This window comes from Furipterus horrens, unplaced genomic scaffold (assembly GCF_987537825.1).
Source record: "Furipterus horrens unplaced genomic scaffold, mFurHor1.1.pri manual_scaffold_5, whole genome shotgun sequence".
NCBI lineage: Eukaryota > Metazoa > Chordata > Mammalia > Chiroptera > Furipteridae > Furipterus > Furipterus horrens.
This window is the reverse complement of record NW_028327175.1, coordinates 6969765-6989418: the sequence shown is the minus strand read 5'-3', so window position 1 is coordinate 6989418 and position 19654 is coordinate 6969765.

The window sequence follows — 19654 nt, the reverse complement described above, 5'->3', positions numbered from 1 at the left end:
AGCCACACTGGACGTGGGGAAATGTAATGGCTTAACTGGATGAGGACGCGCTAAACCGACCCTGCGTCCTGCGCTTCAGGGTGTCCTGTCTGTGCAGGTGGGAGGGAGGTGAGCAGGAGGGGGCATGAACCCTTCCCGAGTGTGCCCCTTTGGGAAAATGGGCAGGGAAGGAGCAGAGCCCTGTGTTGAGAGGAAAAGGAAGGTGTCGCGACAACATTTCCCTTAGCGTGGGAATGGGCTTCAGCAGGATTCGTAGTTCAGCGCTGCCGAAAACAAATTCTCTCAGCTCTTGCTTACCTGAAAATGGCATTAGTTCACCTTTATTTTGGATTGAAAGCTTCAATAGACCAAACATCATATTCTTTTAACCAGGACATTTCAAGATGTCATCTCATTGTTTTCTGGTCTCCATTGTTTATGCTGAAAAGGTTATTTATAGTCTTATAATTGTTTCCCTGTGTATAGTAAGTCTTTTACTTTTCCCTCTGGCTTTAAAAATTATTTTTCCCCTTAATCTTTGGCTTTCAACAGTTTGACTATGCTATGTCTAAGGGTGTGGTCAGTATTTATAAATATCCCACGGGTGCATGAGGGTAATGGTTTATTCCTTCATTGCTAGGTGCAGTGTTTTAAAGGTCACTAGAGATATTTCCCTCGATCCAAACAATGACCAAAAGCCAGACAGATACTTTTCATCTCCTTCTTCTAGCAGGAGTGTTTTATTACCTTTCACTGAGGTGTGGTCCTTCCGCGTTTCCAGATTTCTATTGAGAACTCAGTTCAAACTGTTACAGATCCAGCCGGTGGTGTTCTGGGACAGCAGTGGGGTTCAATTGCCCACCACAAAAAAGTGTGACTCCCAAGGGAAGAGTTTGGTGCAAAAGGAAAGGGGTTGTTTATGTAAAGGCTATAGAGATGTAGAATAATGGCAGATTTCTGCCATTAAGTCCGGCTCCCTTTAAAGACACCCCAAAACAAATAGCCCTGCCTCCTTCTGCCTTGGCAGACCAGTTTCAGAATACCCCACTCAGAAGTATTGTCTTTCAGAAAAAAACAGAAGTTTGCTGCTCAGCATTCCCGGTCACAGTTCAGCTCTGAGCATCACTCAGGTGTCTGTGTGACTGGCCAGGCAGGTCCCCGCAGCTCTGCCAGCTCTGTTGCCATCTTCTCCTAGCCCACCAACCTCATGGCAGAGCCCCCAGGTAGACTCCCAGGCAGACTGCCTCGTGCCAGACGTAGCGTTTCTTGGCCCCTCTAAGTTTTAAATGCTTCGCTCAGAACTTCCTGTGTGGCTGAGCATCGGCTCTTCCTATGGTTTGTTAGTGTCTGCCATGCTGGTCAGCTCCCCAGTGTCCTTGACCCTCCTTCAGCTGCCATGTTTACTCAGGGCAGGAGTTCCCAGTCACGCGCAGGCATCAGGGTGGGCATCTGCCCATGCCGCTCACACAGGGGCTGCATGAGCTTTCCCAGGCTATGTCATGAGTCACGCTGCCTGCGCATGTTCTCAGTCACACACACAATTCTCCTGGGCGGCAGCAGCCTTCTTCCTCCAGGCATTATGGGCTGTTAATCCGCCTTTATTATGCACTGTGTCTTCAACGGGGTCCCTTCTGCTGTTTCCCACCCCTTCCTGCCTTTTGCAGGATTAGGGGTCTGGGGTTGCCCAGGGCTCAACACCCCTTTCTTTTATCACACAGCATCCTCAAGGCATGGATTCGGCTGCTGCTAGGCAGCCCTCTCCATTTCAACCTCTGAGGAGCACCTTTGCATTTTTAAAACTCAATTTTGCAATGAAAATATTTGTGATACTTTATCCAGCCCTTCTAGAGGTTTTTTTGTTCAGAGGTTTTTTTAGGAAACCTAATTTACCTTCCCTCCACCCCGTTCCTGTGTAGTTCTTGTCAGAACAAGGAAGCAGCTAGAATGCACACTTGGAAGTTTGGTGTCTGCTAATCAGCCTGGCCCGGGACTTAGCCTTTCCCAAAGGATATGCTGATGGACTGAACTGGTTCCCAGGGGAAATGGTAATGGCCCTAGCCCAATAAGTTAACTAACCTGGTGTGTGTGGGGGGGGGGGGGGGATGAGATGTAAATGACCTACTGAATATGTTGATAAGCGCCTGCAGGCCCACGAGGAGGACTGGGAGTCACCTTTCCCCTATTCCCCCTAAGGGCCCTTGAGTCGGTCTGGGAGATACCTCTCCCCTTAACCCCCTCCCCCCTTCCTTTAGTCCCTCAATAAACCGGATATTTGCTTCCACAGTGGTCAGTCTCCGGGTGATTACTCAGAGCAGGGCTGCCCTGATGGTTCTCACTCATCGTTGAAGTCCTGGATCAAATTGACCTACTCATCGAGGCCTTTCTAAATCATTTTAGATATAATAGCCAACCCTCTTCATCCCACACACTTCATTTTCTATCACTTGATGGAATTATTTCAGTACATATTTATTAATTTAAATTAAATTAATATAAAGAAATGAAACAGAAATTTATGAAGTTTATTAATTTATATATTACTGTGGCCATTTTTTGACCCCCCAATTCTGCTCAGGACCCTTAAACTACTAGGGATTTGACTTAATCATAACAGTATCTTCACCATTTATAGAAGTTCCTGACACAGTTGGTATTGATTTAATACTTGTTTAATGAATGAATTACAAGCAAATAAACACATAGATGGTTATTTATCCAAGGGGTTTACTTGTTATGTTTGAATAAGACAGATCATTAACTGTTTGACAAACATCAGTGTTAATGTAAGGGTTAGCATTAAAATTAAAAAATTAAGAATGACTTTATTAATAATTTAAAAATAAATGTGTCAATTCACATTAAGGAGCCAAGCTTAAAACTATGTGGAATTAGTACCAAGCAAACAAAATACCAATAAGAGCCAAAGTTACAGTGGATCGGGAATTGACAACTTGGCAGAGTAGTCAAGCTGTGAAACGTCACTTGAGGAAAAAGTGAAGAGAGAAACAGGGAAATGCTGCATGAAGGGAGACTGAGAGAATATTAAGAGCAATACCAGATGACGTTCCCTTTCCCATTGAACTTGGAATTACTTTTTACATGTGGGTTTTGTGAGTTTTCCTAGTATGTTTTCAATAAAGGTGGTTTGAGAGTTTTTGTTTCTTTCAACAAATATCCTCTATTTGATAAAAATGGAGAATGTTCCATAGTTTGTGAAATTTGGCAATAATTAAGGTAGTGGCTTCGAGTATCTTTTTGTTCTCAGCGCTGAATGCATGGCTTGCTTCTCCTGGTCCAATGTCACTTGTAGCAAAACTAGTCAACAGGGAAGTGCCGCCCAGCAAGGACAGAGGTGTGTGTGTTTGCTTCTCTTTGCTTACATTCCTAACCAAGATCGTAAGCCCAGTTTACACTCTGGGAATAATGTTAGAAGTGGAAATGAGATAAATGGGCTAAAATGTAACGTTTATTTTAATGATATTTAAAGAGCACATTTGCTGTTCATGTGGAGCGAAATCATTCAGTGCTTTGGAGGGCATGGTGAAGAATGGATTTTATCTACTTGAAGCAGTACAGGTTAATTTTATGTGTCAACTGGCTGGGTTAAAGGAAGTCCATATAGCTGGCAAAACTTTATTTCTGGATGAATCTTAAGGGTGTTTACAGAACAGACTAGAATTTCAATCAACGGGCTGAGTAAGGATGCTGGCTCTCACTGCTGCAGGTGGCAGGCATCATCCATCCATTAAGGTACTGAATAGAACAAAGGTGTGCGGGAAGGGCAAATTTGCTGTCTGCTTGAGGTGGAACATCATTCTCTCTTGTTTTTGGACATTTGTGTTCCTCATTCTTAAGCCTTTGGCCTCAGACCAGGACTTGCGTCATTGGCCCCCTAGTTTTCAGGCCTGTGGGCTTGGCCTGGGACTTGCATCATTGGCTTCCTTGTGCCTCCAGCTTACAGATGGCAGATCATGGGACATCTCAGCCTCCTTAAGTGTGTGAGCCAATACCTCAGACTAGATCTCTTTCTACATAGCTCTATATATCCTATTGGTTCTGTTTCTCTGGAGATGTCTGACTAATTCAAGGGACAAGTGGATGTTCAAATCTGGAGCTGAGAGACTTGATGCTGGGAAGAATTTTGGAAATCATTGGCATATAAATGCTACATAAAGCCACTGACTGGACGAGGTCACCTCAGAGTCAAGTTTAGAGAGGAGAAAAAGACCCAAAGACCCAGGGTGAGACCTGAGGATGTTATTAAACCTATATCTTAGCCTCGTTTTTAGTTCCATTGATTTTATATTAGCGAGATACTGTTTTAAGTATAATAGCTCTGTGATAGTCTTTTTAAAGTATATTTTATTGAGTATGCTGCTACAGTTGTCCCAATTTTTTCACTTTGCCTCCCTCCTCCCAGTAACCCCCTTCCCTCTATCAATCTCCCCCTTAGTTCATGTCCATGGGTCATGCATGTAAGTTCTTTGGCTTCACCCTTTCCTATATTATTCTTAACTTCCCCCTATTTTGTCCCTACAATTGTGCATCTTAATACCTGCACCATTTCCCCATTTCTCCCCCTTCCCCCACCCAGCTGATAACCCTCCAAATGATCCAAATGCCTATGATTCTGTTCCTATTCTGGTTGTTTGCTTAGTTTGTTTTTGTTTTTGTTCTTATGTTTTAGATTCAGGTGTTGGTAGTTGTGAACTGCTGCCCTTTTAATGTTCATAGCTTTGATCTTTTTTTTTCTTAAATGTGTCCCTTTAATATTTCATGTAATAATGGCTTGGTGATGATGAACTCTTTTAGCTATATCTTGTCTGGGAAGCACTTCAGCTCCCCTTCCATTCTAAATGATAGCTTTGTTGAATATAATAATCTTGGTTGTAAGTCCTTGTTTTTCATCACTTTGAACACTTCTTGCCAGTCCCTTCTTGCTTGCAAAGTTTCTTTTGAGAAATCAGCTGATAGTCTTATGGGAACTCCTTTGTAGATAACTCTGATTTTCTCTTGTTGATTTTAAGATTCCTCTTCATCTTTAACCTTCGGCATTTTATTTTATTTATTTTTTTAAAGTTTTTACATATTCATTTTTAGAGGGGAAGAGAGGGAGAGAAACATCAATGTGTGGTTGCCTCTTTCACGCTCCCAACTGGGGACCCAGCCCACAACCCAGGCATGTGCCCCAACCAGGAATTAAAACTGGCGACCCCTTGGTTCACAGGCCAACACTCAATCCACTGAGCCACGTCAGCCAGAATTTAAACTTCCGGTATTTTAATTATGATATGTCTTGGTATGATCCTCTTTGGGTCCAACTTGGTTAGGTTGCTCTGTGCTTACTGGACTTACATGTCTACATCCTTTGCCAAATTAGGGGATTTTCCTTTCCTTATTTTTTCAAATAAATTTCCAGTTTCTTGCTCTTTCTCTTCTCCTTCTGGCACCCTTATGATTCAGGTGTTGGTATGTTTAAAGTTGTCCCAGAAGTTCCTAATCCTCTCTTTGTGTTTTTTTTTTTTTTTTTTTTCAATTCTTGTACAGGTTGACTGATTATTTCTTTCTTATGTTCCAATACCTTGATTTGAACCCTGGCTTCCTTCCCTTCACTCTTGGATCCATGTGGATTTTTTTAAAATTTCACCTAATGTAACCTTTGCTTCTTCCCTTATGCATTTACCATACTCAGTCATTTCTCTAAGCATCCTGATCACCAGTGTTTTAAGCTCTGCATCTGATAGGTTGGCTATCTCTTTTTCACTTAGTTATTTTTCTGGGGTTTTGTTCTGTTCTTTTATTTGGACCATATTTCTTTGTCTCCTCAATTTGGCAGCCTCCTTGTGTTTGTTTCTGTGTATTAGGTAGAGCTGCTTTGACTCTGTGTCTTGGTAGTGTGGCCTAATGTAGTAGGTGTCCTGTAGGGTCCAGTGGCACAGCCTTCCCTATCACTCAAGCTGGGTACTTGAGGTCCACCCTTCGTGTGGGCTGAGTACACCCTCCTCTTGTAGTTGAGCCTTGGTTGCTGTTGGCAGATCAATGGGAGAGATCTACCCAGGCCAGTCAGCTGCAAGGATTGGCTCTGGCCACTTATAACCAACCTCTGCCTTCCGTGGAGGATCAGCTGTGCTGGGGCATGGTGGTCGTGCTCTGATGTGGTCTGTAGCTGTCCACTGCATGCGCAGGCCCTTGGGCTTTTTGGGTCAGCCCCCACCTGTGTTTTGCCTGGGGCCACCCTGCCTGAGCTGTAAAGCAACCTGAGATGGCTGCTCCTTGTGCTGGGCTTGGAGATTCCCAGGGGAAGCCAAGCTGTGAATCGAGGCTGGCTGCTGCTAGTCCAGGCCTGGAGCTCACTGAGGTCAGCTGTTGCTTGTTTGATAGCATTTAGGAAGTTGTGAAGCATGAGCCAAGACCAGTCATCATATGGAAAAGTAGCTTGGGTGGGCCTGTAGGTTAGGTGGGATTGAGTCTCTGGGGATCTCCAAGTGGGGGGTCAGACAGTGTTTGCCAGGTTGATGAAGTCTCAGATATGCCACCAGCTTGCAGGGTCTGGGGGTTGGGGAGGGTTTAGAAAAGAGACAATGGCTTCTGCTGGCCTTGATGCAGGACACTTCCGTTCCTCCCGTATGCCACCGGTGCCTTTCAGGCTGCAGCCCAGTGCAGGAGCTCCGACGGAGTCAGTCTGAGCAGGTGAGTCCGTGTGTGGGTTCTTTATGAGAAGCTGCTTGGGGCTCCAGCAGTTTCTTCCACCGACTCAATGTTCACTGGTTTTTGCAGCCAGAAGTTGTAGGAACCTGTCTTCCTGACTCTGGAACACTGGGCTTGGGGGACTAGCATGGGGCAGGAACTCCTTGCTCCTGAGATATCCCTCCAAAATTTTTATCCACCACACGTGGGTGAGGGACCAGCCCATTCCACATACTCGTCCCTCATACCCATCTTGATGGATGTGGTTTCTTTAATTCCGTAGTCATCAGACTTCCATTCAGCTTGATGTCTGGTGGTTCTGAGTGATGGTTGTTCTATATTTTAGTTGTAATTTTGATGTGATTATGTGAAGAGGTTAGCCGTGTCTGCCTACACTGCCATCTTGACTGGATCTCTATCTGGTAAGTCTTTATACCTGTGAAACCAGTCATTACTTGTCGCTTTTTGTTTTAAAATATTTTTTTGCTTCTTCCCACATGTAGTTTCTTACATGTGACCTTATGTATCATTTTAAAAAATAAAAAACTTCCTTTTGATAGATGGCACTAATTATAATTTTGTGAAAGGGATATAAAAAACAAAACACAGGTATTTTATTTGATGTCAGTGATGTCCCTGAGTTTTTAAATTAGACAAGTCATTAGAGTTTGTCTGGCCTATCAAAATGAGAGTACTTATGGGACCCCCTGACTGGGTAGATGGACCAGAGATGGCCCAGATGGAGAGATTTGGTCCTGGGGTTGACACAGGAGGAGGCCGAGGGGCCCAGAGCTGGGAGCCACAGGACGGGCAGCCTGGAAAGCCATTGGCCATCGGCCATTGGCTCCATTTCCAGATGTTGCCAAAGCGAATGGAAGATGTGGAACCTTTGAAGGAAAAGCTCATAATTTATACTCAGATTAAGAGGAACTTGGTTAACTCTGTGCAGTATGACTACTTCTGATACTGGGTGTTTGTTTTCACTCTGACCTTTTATAAGCCCCAAGTGACATCCCAACTCAGTGAATTAGAAAAATATTCTAGCTCTAGAACAGTGATACGGTCTCTTTGGAACTCATTATTGTTAATTTGTAGTATTGTGTTCAGGCAAGCTTTGCTCTGCTCTGAAGAAGGAACAATTTCTTTCCCACCTTATTTCTTTTAACTTGAAATTTGAAGTGTGACGTTCAAGGGGCACGAAGCTGTCTGTGGTTGTGTGAGCCGTTTTTGCTCTCTCCCGTTCTGTGCCCATGTGCGTGCGGGCCTGTCTGCCTGCCTTGCTCCGTCGCCCTCTGCTTTTGTCCGGCTAACACCTGCTCATCTCTCAGAACCCAGGCTCGGGGGTCACCTGAAGATGCTTCTATACCTTTCTCTTTCCTTTTCTCATTACATTTATTGGGGTGACATTGGCTGATAAAATGAACAGGTTTCAAGTGTATAGTTCTGCAGTACATCAGCGGCACACTGCACTGTGTGTTCACCGCCCAAAGTCAAGTCTCCTTCCATCACCGTAGAGTTGACCCCCTTTCCCCTTTCTTGCCTCCCGCGTTCCATCTCCTTCCCTCTGGTAACCAGTGCCCGTGTGTGTGCCTACGAATTGTTACTTCTTTGTCTTGTTTGCTCATTTGTTGTTTTCAGTTTTCTATCCCACGTATGAGTGAAATCACACGTTCTGTGCCCCTCTGTCCCAGTGCCTTTTTGCGTGCTTCCCGACTGGCCTGTGCTCATCTCTATCACAGTATTTATGACAGTGTATTGAAATATCTATGCACTTTCCTGTGGCCTTCATGAGAGCGTGACCTCTTGGAAACTCCAAGAGGGTTTCTTTCATCTCTGCATCCCCATCACCCAGTAGAAGACCCAGCACAGATCAGACATTCAATAAACATTGGTTGAATCAATACACAGCCAATCTACCTTCCTAGAAAGAATTCTACCTACAAGAAGAGTGAATTAAAGCACTCTCCAAATTTCCCACTTTAATAGGACCCATAACTCTGACATATGTAAAAAGAGATTTATGGATGAATACATTGTCTTGAAATTCATTTTCTCCTGTCATCGACAAGGAGACATTTCTAAGAGAAATAGATGTCAGAAGCTTATGGAGTGTGAATAAGACAGCCACATAAATAAAAACTTACCTTTTCCAGGTTCTGAAACTGATGATAGATTTGAGCCGAGAGGCTCAGGGCAGTGGAAAGAGCATCAAACTCTCCAGGTAGAGGTAGCTTAAAAATGTGACCCCTGGGACACAGTCCTTGCAAAAAAGTCATCTCTTGCACAATCTGGAGAAGACAGTCAGAGAGGCCAAAGGTGTGAAAAAGAGCCTCAAAGCAGAGAGAAAGTAAATGACAGATTCTACTATTATATCCAGCATTCTCAAGAACTTGAAATTTGAATTTTGTCTAAATATAAAACACATGGCAGAGGAAGCATTGTTTTTCTTTTTCTGGCTTTTTGTCAGGTTGTGTTGGAAAGCAGCGTCTTTTGTTACGTAACAGAATTTCCCCTCATGGAGCCTGGTGCAAAGATAAAATCATGTATGCTTCAGTGTATTGGAGAAGAATAGGAACAGTTTTTGTTTTGTTTTGTTTTTTACTGAGAAAAGCTATACGTTATCCAATTAAGTTTATAGACTCATAGAATATCAAGGCTAGAAGGAAATTTCAGTATCTTTTCATTAAACTTACTGGCTTTACAAATGAGGAATCAGTAGGTATAGTGAAAAGTAAGTTGATCAAAGTCTCAAAAACCTTGATATGCTGACAGCGTCAGATATTTAAACAAATAATATAAAGCATAGTAAAAATATAAGCTATAATTAGAAATAAATCAATGTTAGTAACTAGCACTGTACTTTTATTTTGTAGGGGAAATACCTCCTTATCCATGATGGCAATCATTGAAATGTCCTTACTCCTTCATGAGAAGCAATCTTTTGGCACCCATATACATGGAACGTAGGGTTCTTCTGAACTGCATGTTCAATTTCTTGAAAGTAGAAAATGGGGGCAATGTCCAGATCACCAGATTATTAGTTCTAAGGAACACTGAGACATTATCATATAGCCCTTGCCTTTGCGAGGGATACCGAAAACAGTCTCAGACAGACACTCCTGCTATGTTCCCAAGTAACTCCTTCCAGTTAGGAAGTCCCTCATATGCTCACCATGCATATAATCTCTACATGAAAGCAAAATAATATTGATGAATAATCGTGAGAAAACTTTATTTCTTCTAGAACTCTGTCCCATAATCACTCCGTTTTATTGCCATGAAAGCCTAGGGTCGTACTTGCATTTTCTTCATTTTGCGTGTGGAATCCTACGGCTGACAGGTTCAATGACTGGCCTACGAGCTGGTGAGAGCTGGAGACCTTGGCTGCGGTGACAAGGCAGGCTCAGGTGACAGTGCTCAGCCATGAGAAAACCTTGGATCCCAGCTGAGGACTGATGTTTGGCAGTGCTGGATACACGCTCTCCAAAGACTAATTATTTTTAAAAGGAACAAATTTTCATGTTTAAATAGGGAGGCTGTTATATAATTGATGTTCTCCTAAGTATTTTGCATGTTGTTGTATTTACTTCCACAGAGAACCTTTCCTGTGGCTAAAGCTTCCTGGCACAGTTTCAATAGCAGTTCTAGATTAAAGAGCTGTGGACTGAACAACTTGTTTCTATAGGGGCCTGAGTTAAGTAGAAAATTAGGTATTTGTTTTCACAAATACACACATACTGTGCATACATGTAAAGGCAGCCTAATGAAGAGGTTGTGAACACAGGTTCTGAGTCAGCTGTGGTTCAAGTCCTGGCTCAGCTATCTAATAGTTGCTGGCTGTAACCAACAATTTGGACAATCTCTGAAGCTTGGTTTCTGTGCCTACAAAATAGTAAATATAAGACTTGTAGGATTGTAATGAGAATTAAGTGAGATATTGTTTGTAAATTGCTTAGCACATCTTCTAGTACATACTAGTTTCAATAAATATTAGCAATGATAACATACATGATACATGGTTCTAAAAATAGATTTGAGGCAGCTATAAATATTTATTAAAGAATAGTTAATTCATACAATCTAGGAAGTATGTGAAGTACTCAAGGGGATGGTGAATAGGAAGATTATGACTAAGAAGATATTGACAATAAGATTAGTACATATTTGTGACAAAATAACCTCTGTATTGCTCTCTCTGAGCCAGAAATATTGCTTCGAGCTCCCTAGCAATTAATGCACAGAGGAGAACAAAATTAATTAAATTTGACCATGCCCATATATAAAAATAAAACAATTCTTCAGAAGACTAGGCTTCTCTAGGCTGAGCAATTCAATGGCTCTCTTCATTTTGTCAACACTGGGGCATTGCCAACCATGTCTTCAACACCTTCTCTATGAATACAAAAATAAATTCTCCATTTCTTACATGTTTATGTAGGCAAAAGCATATTTAGTAAAGAAGTCTCACGAGGGAAGGCCACGGATGACATACACATACTTCTCTGATGGCCTGGCTTGATCCAATCTTGGCCCCAAATTTAGGGTAGCCAGAGACAGGCATAAATGAACTCAAGCTAGCAAATCTTTCATAAATATTATTTATTTATTAAAAAAACTTAAATTTATTGGGGTGATGTTGGCTAATAAAATTACATAGATTTCAAGTGTCCAGTTCTATGCTACATCATCTGTACATTGCATTAGTACCCACCACCCCAAGTCAAATCTTCCATCACTATATATTTGAACCCCTTTAACCTTTCCTACCCACCCCAACTTCCACCTTCTGGCGACCACCATACTACTGTGTGTGTCTGTGAGTTTTCTTTGTTTCTCTTGTTTATTCATTTGTTTCTTTCAGTTTTATATTCCATATATGAGTGAAGTCATGTTATTAACATTGTGTGACTCATTTCACTTAGCATGATATTCTCAGGATCCATCCATGTTGTCACAAATGGCATTATTTCATCCTTTCTTACAGCTGGGTGGTGTTCTATTGTGTACATGCACCACATCTTCTTCATCCAGGCAGCTACCAAAGGATACATTAGGTGTTTCCATGTCTTGGCCACGGGAATAGTGCTGCAAGGAATATAGGGGTGCAAGGAATATATTGAGACTATATTGCCCAGAACAGAATGAAAGACACATTTGCTGAGTAGATGGGAGTTAGATCTTTTTTGGCTTAATTATGAAAGATTCATAAACTTTACTTGTTAAATGACCTGGAAGTTCATTTGGCATTTACTTATTAGATATCCAGTGCCATAAATCAAGCCGCCTAATTAGAAGGATACATTATCGTTTTTCTTGAGTTTTTGTTAGAGTTTATTTGAGCTTGACCAATGACAGATGCCTGGGAGCAGGATCTCAAAGCCTTCGGAGAATAACAGTTTGGCAGATTCTTTTATGCATTTGGAATGAAGGGAGGGATATAAGGGAGATGATCCAGAGGTGGGAGAAAGCGGGGCAGGGACTCAATTACAAGAGACTACTTATTATTTCTCTCACTCAGATGTTCCAAAAGCATGGCAGTCTTTATTAAAAGAACAAATGTGATAGAAGAGTAAGCTCTGAGGGAAGTAACTATATTCTTTTCCTTTTAAAAATTTTTATTTTAATCTTCACCTGAGGGTATGTTTATTGATTTTAAAGAGGGAGGATGGGAGAGAGAGAGAAACATCGATGTGAGAGAGAAACAGCCATCGGTTGCCTCCTGTACACACCCTGACGGGGCTCGAACTGGCAACTTAGGTGTGTGCCCTGACCGGGAATCGAACTGGCAACCTTTCAGTGTACAGGCCAATGCTCCAACCAACTGAGCCACCTGGTCAAGGCTCAACTCTATCTCATTTAGGGCATCATCTTCAAACCTACAAAATCCCTGGACACATGGTGGTGATAAAAGATGATTTTAAATAATCAAGGAACCAACAGGTAGTACAACTGGTTCAAAAGAAAATCTGAAGGGCAGACAAATATATAGGCATCAAGACCTGAAAAGAATCGACAAATACATGCAAAACTGAGGACACTAGCCTCTGTCCACAAGGAAATAACTGATTGTATTCCACCAGATGCAATTTGCATATCTATGAACAGGAATCAGTTGCATTGCTGTCAGTTTTCTACAATTTAATTGCAAAATAGCTCAAAGACAGCCATGGTCTGAGTTATGTGCTAGACAGGAAAGCTGGTAATCTCTCTGGTCTATTTCACAGTTTTTTCCTACAGTAGGCACCCCAAAATATTTTTGAATGATCTAATCATACACACTGACTAAATAATATATTTAAATTGGATATATTATATGGAGAAATATTTAAGGAAATACAAATACCTTTCCTCACTATTCTTAGCAATGTGATATAAATTCTTTTCTTAACTTGGCTATAAATAGATAAACTCAAGTCCTTTTGCTTACTTGTGTCAAAATCTTCTGTGCCTGTAGCTATTTCATTGGGCCTTCAGGGTTCTTTCTTTTCTTCTGCTACAGGTGCACTCCTCAGAGGAGTATATTACTTATTATATGTTTTCTTTAACTGCCAATGGCATTTAGCTCTCTTGCAATCTAACTACTCAACTTCCGCTTACCTCTTTTTTTCAAGGGAAAACAAATAGTGCTAAGTACGGTGAACCAGGGACTTGTGATTGGTGTCTGAAGTGAGGGCTGTCTTGCGGGACTGAGCCCTTAAACCTGTGGGGTCTGGTGCTGGTTTCAGGTAGTTGGTGTCAGAACTGCACTGATTGCTGGGTGCCTGCCTACTTGGTGTCCAGAGAATCGGAGAACCGGTGATTGGTGTTGGGAAGACATCCTAGATAAATGAGGAGCAGAGAGGGCCGTGGAGACGCTGAAGGATTTAGAGGAAATCTAGGAGGTCACTGTGAGGTGGAAACCAAGAGAGAATTGTCTAAGAAGAAGGAAATGATCTACAGAGTCAGTGCTGCAAAGAAGGCAAGCCAGGAGAGGCCTGAAAGGTATGAATTATATTTAGTATCCCCTTTGGAAAGCAACTTCATGGAGGAGTTAGAGCAAGAGTGGGGAAGGGGGAAGGGGGGTACCTAACAAGGGACTTGGCGGAAAAGCAGATGCGGTAAATTTAAGTGACCGTGAAATGTGCCCATTGCGTGTGAACTTCTGGACTCTTCACATGCCAAGCAGCAAGCCCAGGTTGTTCTCAAACTTCATTGCCATCCCAGGGAAGCACAGTGGCTTATTACTGCTTTGTGGATAATGGGGACAGGATGACACCCACAGCACAAGGCAGAGAAGATGGGAGGGTGGGGCCTAGGTCTGTCTCCAGGACTACAGACCTGCTCTGTTTTTAACCACGCCAGAAATTTCCTAACCCCGAACCTCTGATTCCACAAGATGCCAGACAACTTGAACAATTTTGTAGGGGTCTCTTGGGCCACATCACAAAAGCCAATTTAAGCAGACCTAAACGGTGGCACTTCTATCTACTTGTGACCAAACTCTTTTCTTCAGATCACTGTTGGTAATGCTGCTCTTGAGGTAGCTCTGAGAAGAACATGGACTCTAAATGCCTAACGTAGTTTGCGTGTCATAAACTTTTAATAGACCTCTACACACACTTAGGTCAGAAATGAGAGGCCACATACAGCCAGGGCATAAAACAGAAAAGGCCTCTTAATGAAGAAAGCCTTCCACGGGCAGCGGAGGTCCCGGGTCGTATGGCTGTGTACCAGCTTCCCCCGAGACGACCCAAAAACACCGAAAGCATTCATTTGCCCAATTATCTTATCTGAATTCACCTTCGTGTGCCAGAGCAGGCAATCAACGCAGAGGTCACAGAAACTGCCTGTTAGATGGCAGCTCGCCTGCTCCGTTAGCGAATTAGTTGTTTTAAAAGGGGGGAAGGGAAGAGATGTGATTAACATCCATCCTTCACAGATGCCAAGTACGAGCAGCTACTTGAGATCCATGCCATCCACTCACCAGGCCACTTGAGATGGCGAGGACGTTTTTATACTTTACTTATTTATTTACTTATTTATTCATGCTAATTAATAGGAATCAGTGCCATTGAGGTTTAATTAGCTCAAAGTGTGCATTTTTTTTTCTCAAACAAAATTTAAAAATGTGTCACCATTTTAAAACCATGATTTGTTTTTATCCGTAAGCCTTTACTACTTGCAAGGAAAAGAAAACCTTAAAATCCAAAGGAGAGAACCCCAATAATTGTTCCAACTGGCTGTCAAAGCAAAGCCAATATCTTCCAGCGGGAACGCAGCCTGATCTGGACACCGGGTCATTTTTGGTTTTGAGATGAGCCAGCTCAGTGGAGGGCGGTTTTTGGACTTGACAAAATGTATGTAATTTTACAGCGGAAGGGATTTCACAATCCTTCCACTGCGTGGCTTCCCCAGATAAAGTAAACAACGTGAGGGTGGTGTGCGTATCAGCCTGGGGTGCATGAATTCTCGCTGAGCAAGTTTTCATTGTTTATTTTCATTTTGTTAGTGATCTCTGATGTCCCCTCAGCACCTTTGGGGTCATGCGAAGGCCTTCTATAATAGCTTCCTAATTTCGCTGATCCTGTTGGCCTGTCTGTGTTTGAAAGTACTCCCACCAAAGAAATTGCCAACAATCTCGTGTGCACCCCCTGAATGAACGGGACACAGGAGGTCAGATGGGTTAAAGTAGGAGGATCACTGCATCTGCATGAGGCAGAACAGAGCGGAGGTACCGGACTCGGGAGGGCGGCCCCATTTTATTCTGAACCATCGCCTAGGGAGGGACAAGACTTTAACGAGCTATCACGTCAGGATGTATGACAGTAGCCGCTGGACTGCAGTGTTGTTTGCTGGCCGAGTGTTAGTTAAGAAAGAGTGCTGATTGTGTTAACTAGCAAAAAAGCCTGGAAGTTATTAATGACATTCTGTAGAACATAAACAATAACAGCCACAATGGCTTGCTCTGAATTTGTGTGCTTGAGGTTAAAACACAGGAACGGACAAAATACAGAACCACAGTGGGCTGTGTCTTTCTGCTTTTACATTCAACATCGGCAATTTAGCTTCAGAAAAAAACAACATTAATGTTGTGCATCTCATTTTTGCTTTGGTTAACCTGATTGGTAAGTTTGCTCTGCTTTTATAGATTTATTAGAGTTAAATCACATTAGGAATCTACAAGCACCTAAACATCTGACCATATTTCATGAATATTAAAATAAAAGTGACTTTGGTTGACAACAAGATTGTGGAAGAGATGTTTCATTTTAAAGACATTTGTGAAATGATCCACTTGTTTCCTGTCTTAGCTGGGGTTTCCTCTGAGCAGAGCCAGGGACTGGGATCCTTGTCCAATGATTTTTGGGGGGAAGTGATTTCAAGAGAAGTGGGAATGAGAGAGGAATAGGGTAGGGGGAGGAGCTCAGTGAGGATGTGGTCTCAGCTGGGCACCAGTTGGAACCAGCTTGGTTCCACTGGGAGCTATGGAGCATGAATTTCACCACCGTTTGTCCAGGGTCAGCATGGTTTGTGGCCCCCTAGAGTTGTTGTAGTTGTTCCCAACAGAAGAAGGGAAACCGTGGTGAGCCACTGATAGCTGCTAAGGCACCATACCTGGGTAACAGGTGTTCTCTCTGTAAGATGGTTTGGGGCAGAGTAACCATCAAGCCTGCTATAGTGCCTGCGTTACAATGCTCAGATCCACTTCCTTCTCAAATTAAGGTAACGCCATCCAGGCCCAGCTTTCCCAGGGTTCTGAATGGTCCTGAGGTGCCCCTACCTCCCTCCTTTACAACCTATTCCAGGCTGCTCTTGCCCCTGGATAGCCCCTCTCTGGACTAGCGGGCTGGCCCTATGGCATTTGAGGCTCCAGCTACCATGCCTCTGTCAGGCCGTGGTTATTAGACTTGCTTGTTACAGTGAAATCGGTCATGGAACCACAAGGAGACAGCCCAGCAGCTCACCTTTTCTGCATTAGCTAGCTGCGTTCTCGTTTTCACGATAAGCAGGGTCGATTTTCCCTGTTATTATTGTTCCTGTTCTTCTTTGTCTGATGGTCCATTGGCTTGAGAAGCCCAAAGTGACCAGAAGTTAGTTATAGCTTTATGTTTATGGAACTTTCCCTACATCTCCTGCTCGAAACATCTACCTTCGAAGAACCAAGGGCCACAGAGCATAAAATTACAGGAGAGGGGAAACATAAATCGCCCAAGTCAGGACCCGCAGATATACACTGGCCACATCCGGAGCACCTGCATCTGTATTTAACAAATAGTAAGTGATAGATGTATATGACTTGGAGCTTGCCTTTTAATAAATACTGGACCATGGATTCCATTGATTAGTCTTTTCCAAGATGAGGTATAAACTGTAGGAATGCAATTATATGAGGTCTATCCAGAAATTATGCAGCCATGAAATATGAAAAACAGACATTTATTGAAGAAGACACAAGATACAAGAAACATTGTACATAGGACAATGATGCCTCAGTCCCCTTCAAAGTAGGCACCTTGGAACCTCACACAGTTCTCCCAATCGCCATCAACTGCCCTAATATATTTTCCATTGATTTCATCAATGGTCTGAAATCTCTTCCCTTTCAAAGGTGATTTTAGTTTTGAGAGGAGCCAGACATATAGGGTGCCAAATCTGGGCTGTAGGGGGGCTGAGTCAGCTGGGTGATAGAATGTTTTGCCAAAAAACTGCACAAGACATGATGCATGAGCAGGAGCATTGTCATGATGAAGCTGCCAATCAGCAGTTGCCCATAGCGGCAGCCTTCTGAATCATCCAAATAGTTTCTGCAGGGGACTGTTCAAGCTTAACACAAAATTTGATGCAGATCCATTGCTCTACTCGCTCAGTCACTTTGGATACAACTGCCACACAGCACACAGCCTCACTCAGTGGTGTCCACCGCCTCCCACTGACTAGTACAGTGAAGTTGCCATTGTTCACGCATGCGCATTCCAGCCCACTCTCCTGGCTGCCAGGTTACATCGACTTGTGCAAACCATTCTCGTTATATTAACAATGGCTGGACTTCTTCCAGACAGAACTCATATGTATTAATGTCTCAGATTTTTGCTTAAAAACACCATTGTAACCTATTTAATATGGAACAACATTTTACACAGTATTAAAATGAAAGTTTCTAACCCATCTTTCCTAGTGGGATATAAAATAATGGTACATTTTAAATCAATGGCATCTTAGAATATATACAGCCAGGCCTTCTACCTACTACGTGCTGGGAACACAGAGCTGTGGTTCACAGCCTCTGTTCTCAGAAATGTCACATACACTTCAACTAAATTTGGACACTGTCTGGCAGGTGTCACTGAGTGCTCTTAGGCTGGGCCCCTAAATAGGAAATGGATAACAGCTTTGTTTCATGTTTGCCCGTTCATTTTCAGCCCGTCTTCACTTACTAAAAATGTTCACCTTCTTTTCTCCCCGTTTTCCTAACAATTTGTCTATGTAGCCAAAAAATGCCTTGAAACAGCAAGTACTGTAGGCTGATTGGTTTTATGATGGTGTTGTAGTAGTTTCACATAATTAAGTGACCCTGTTTGAGATTTTAAAAGCCAAATGGGGAAAGAGGGAAAGAAAGAACACTGTGTGTGAATATTGCTATGGTAACGTGAACCACTCTGGTCAGAAGCACAGTCAGCCCAATATTGGGTAACATCATTCAGAGGACAGCTTGAAGCCCAGATTCTTGATGAAGGGGATGCTGACTGAGGTTGGAGCGTGTGCAGTCTGGACAAGTTTATATGTCAAATGTGAAGATAAAGAAAGAGCATGTATGTACATGCGCCTGAGTGATGGGGGGCAGGGGGAATGTGTGTTACTACATTTGGGCATTTCATTCCCAGACTTTTTAATGAGGTTTTGGAAAATAGTAGATCCTGGAATGTCTTTCTGAAACCTAGGTTATTCATTACTGTTCACCGGTCTAGACTAATACCCGGCAATGATTACACCCATGTTTAGTTTAAGGAACAGAGAAATCCTAAATGATTTCATTTTCTCCTTTCGCTGAAAGTTTTACTCTGCAATTCTATCATACTTTTTTTGGGGGGGGTGTCTTGTCCCCCACCCCATTGGGAGATTCACACTGTGAGGAAGCTTCATAGCTAAAGCTAGGTACTTCTAAGATACTTCTGGCATACTGACAACTCAACTCTCTGAACCCAAGCTCGAGTGGAATCCCCTATGTTGTTCACAGCGTGAGAACAGTGTGGGAGAATACGTTCCTTTTTTTCTGTTATGCGAGTTCAATCATAGTCTGAATACACACGTTCTGGTTACTAAGGGGATTTTACTCACCCACACTGGTTTAAAAAATTGCCCGTTTCATGGATTTATATAAGCAACTGATTTGGGAGGTGTCTTCCCACCCTATCACAGTTTAGGAAGTTTGACATTTTTGTTAGTTTTTGATACAGAATTCTGCTCATGAAATGACTCGTTTGAGATCAAAACAAAACCAATCAGGCAGGTATCACGGGACAGAAAGAATCTTTGGCATCGTGATTCCAAGTCTGTAATGCTACCCCTGGGATCTGACAAACGTTTCCTGAACCAGCGCCACACACTGTCCAACACAAATAAACAAATGGAAGTGTAAAGGAAAAATCTCAAACCCAAAATCTCAAGATCCAATGTGTCATTTCTTTAAGGCAAAGAGGAAGATTTCAATGAAAATGAGTGTTATTAAAAGCTCAGCTGTTTTCATCTTTTCTGAATTGAAAAACCATCTGGAGGGAGGCACTGGGGAATTAAGGGGCATAAACATTGACTGAAGACCAGTGATCTGGCCCTGAAACTCTCTCTCTCTCACCAACGACATGACTTTGAAAGTCACGTTACTCCTCTGGGCCTGTTTCCTTACCTATACTGAGACCCCACTGCAGATTGTAAACCATCGAAGGTGGGAGTAAATAATCTCTAAGGTTATTTTTGGCTCAAATATCCTTTGGGTTTATATAAAGGATAATGG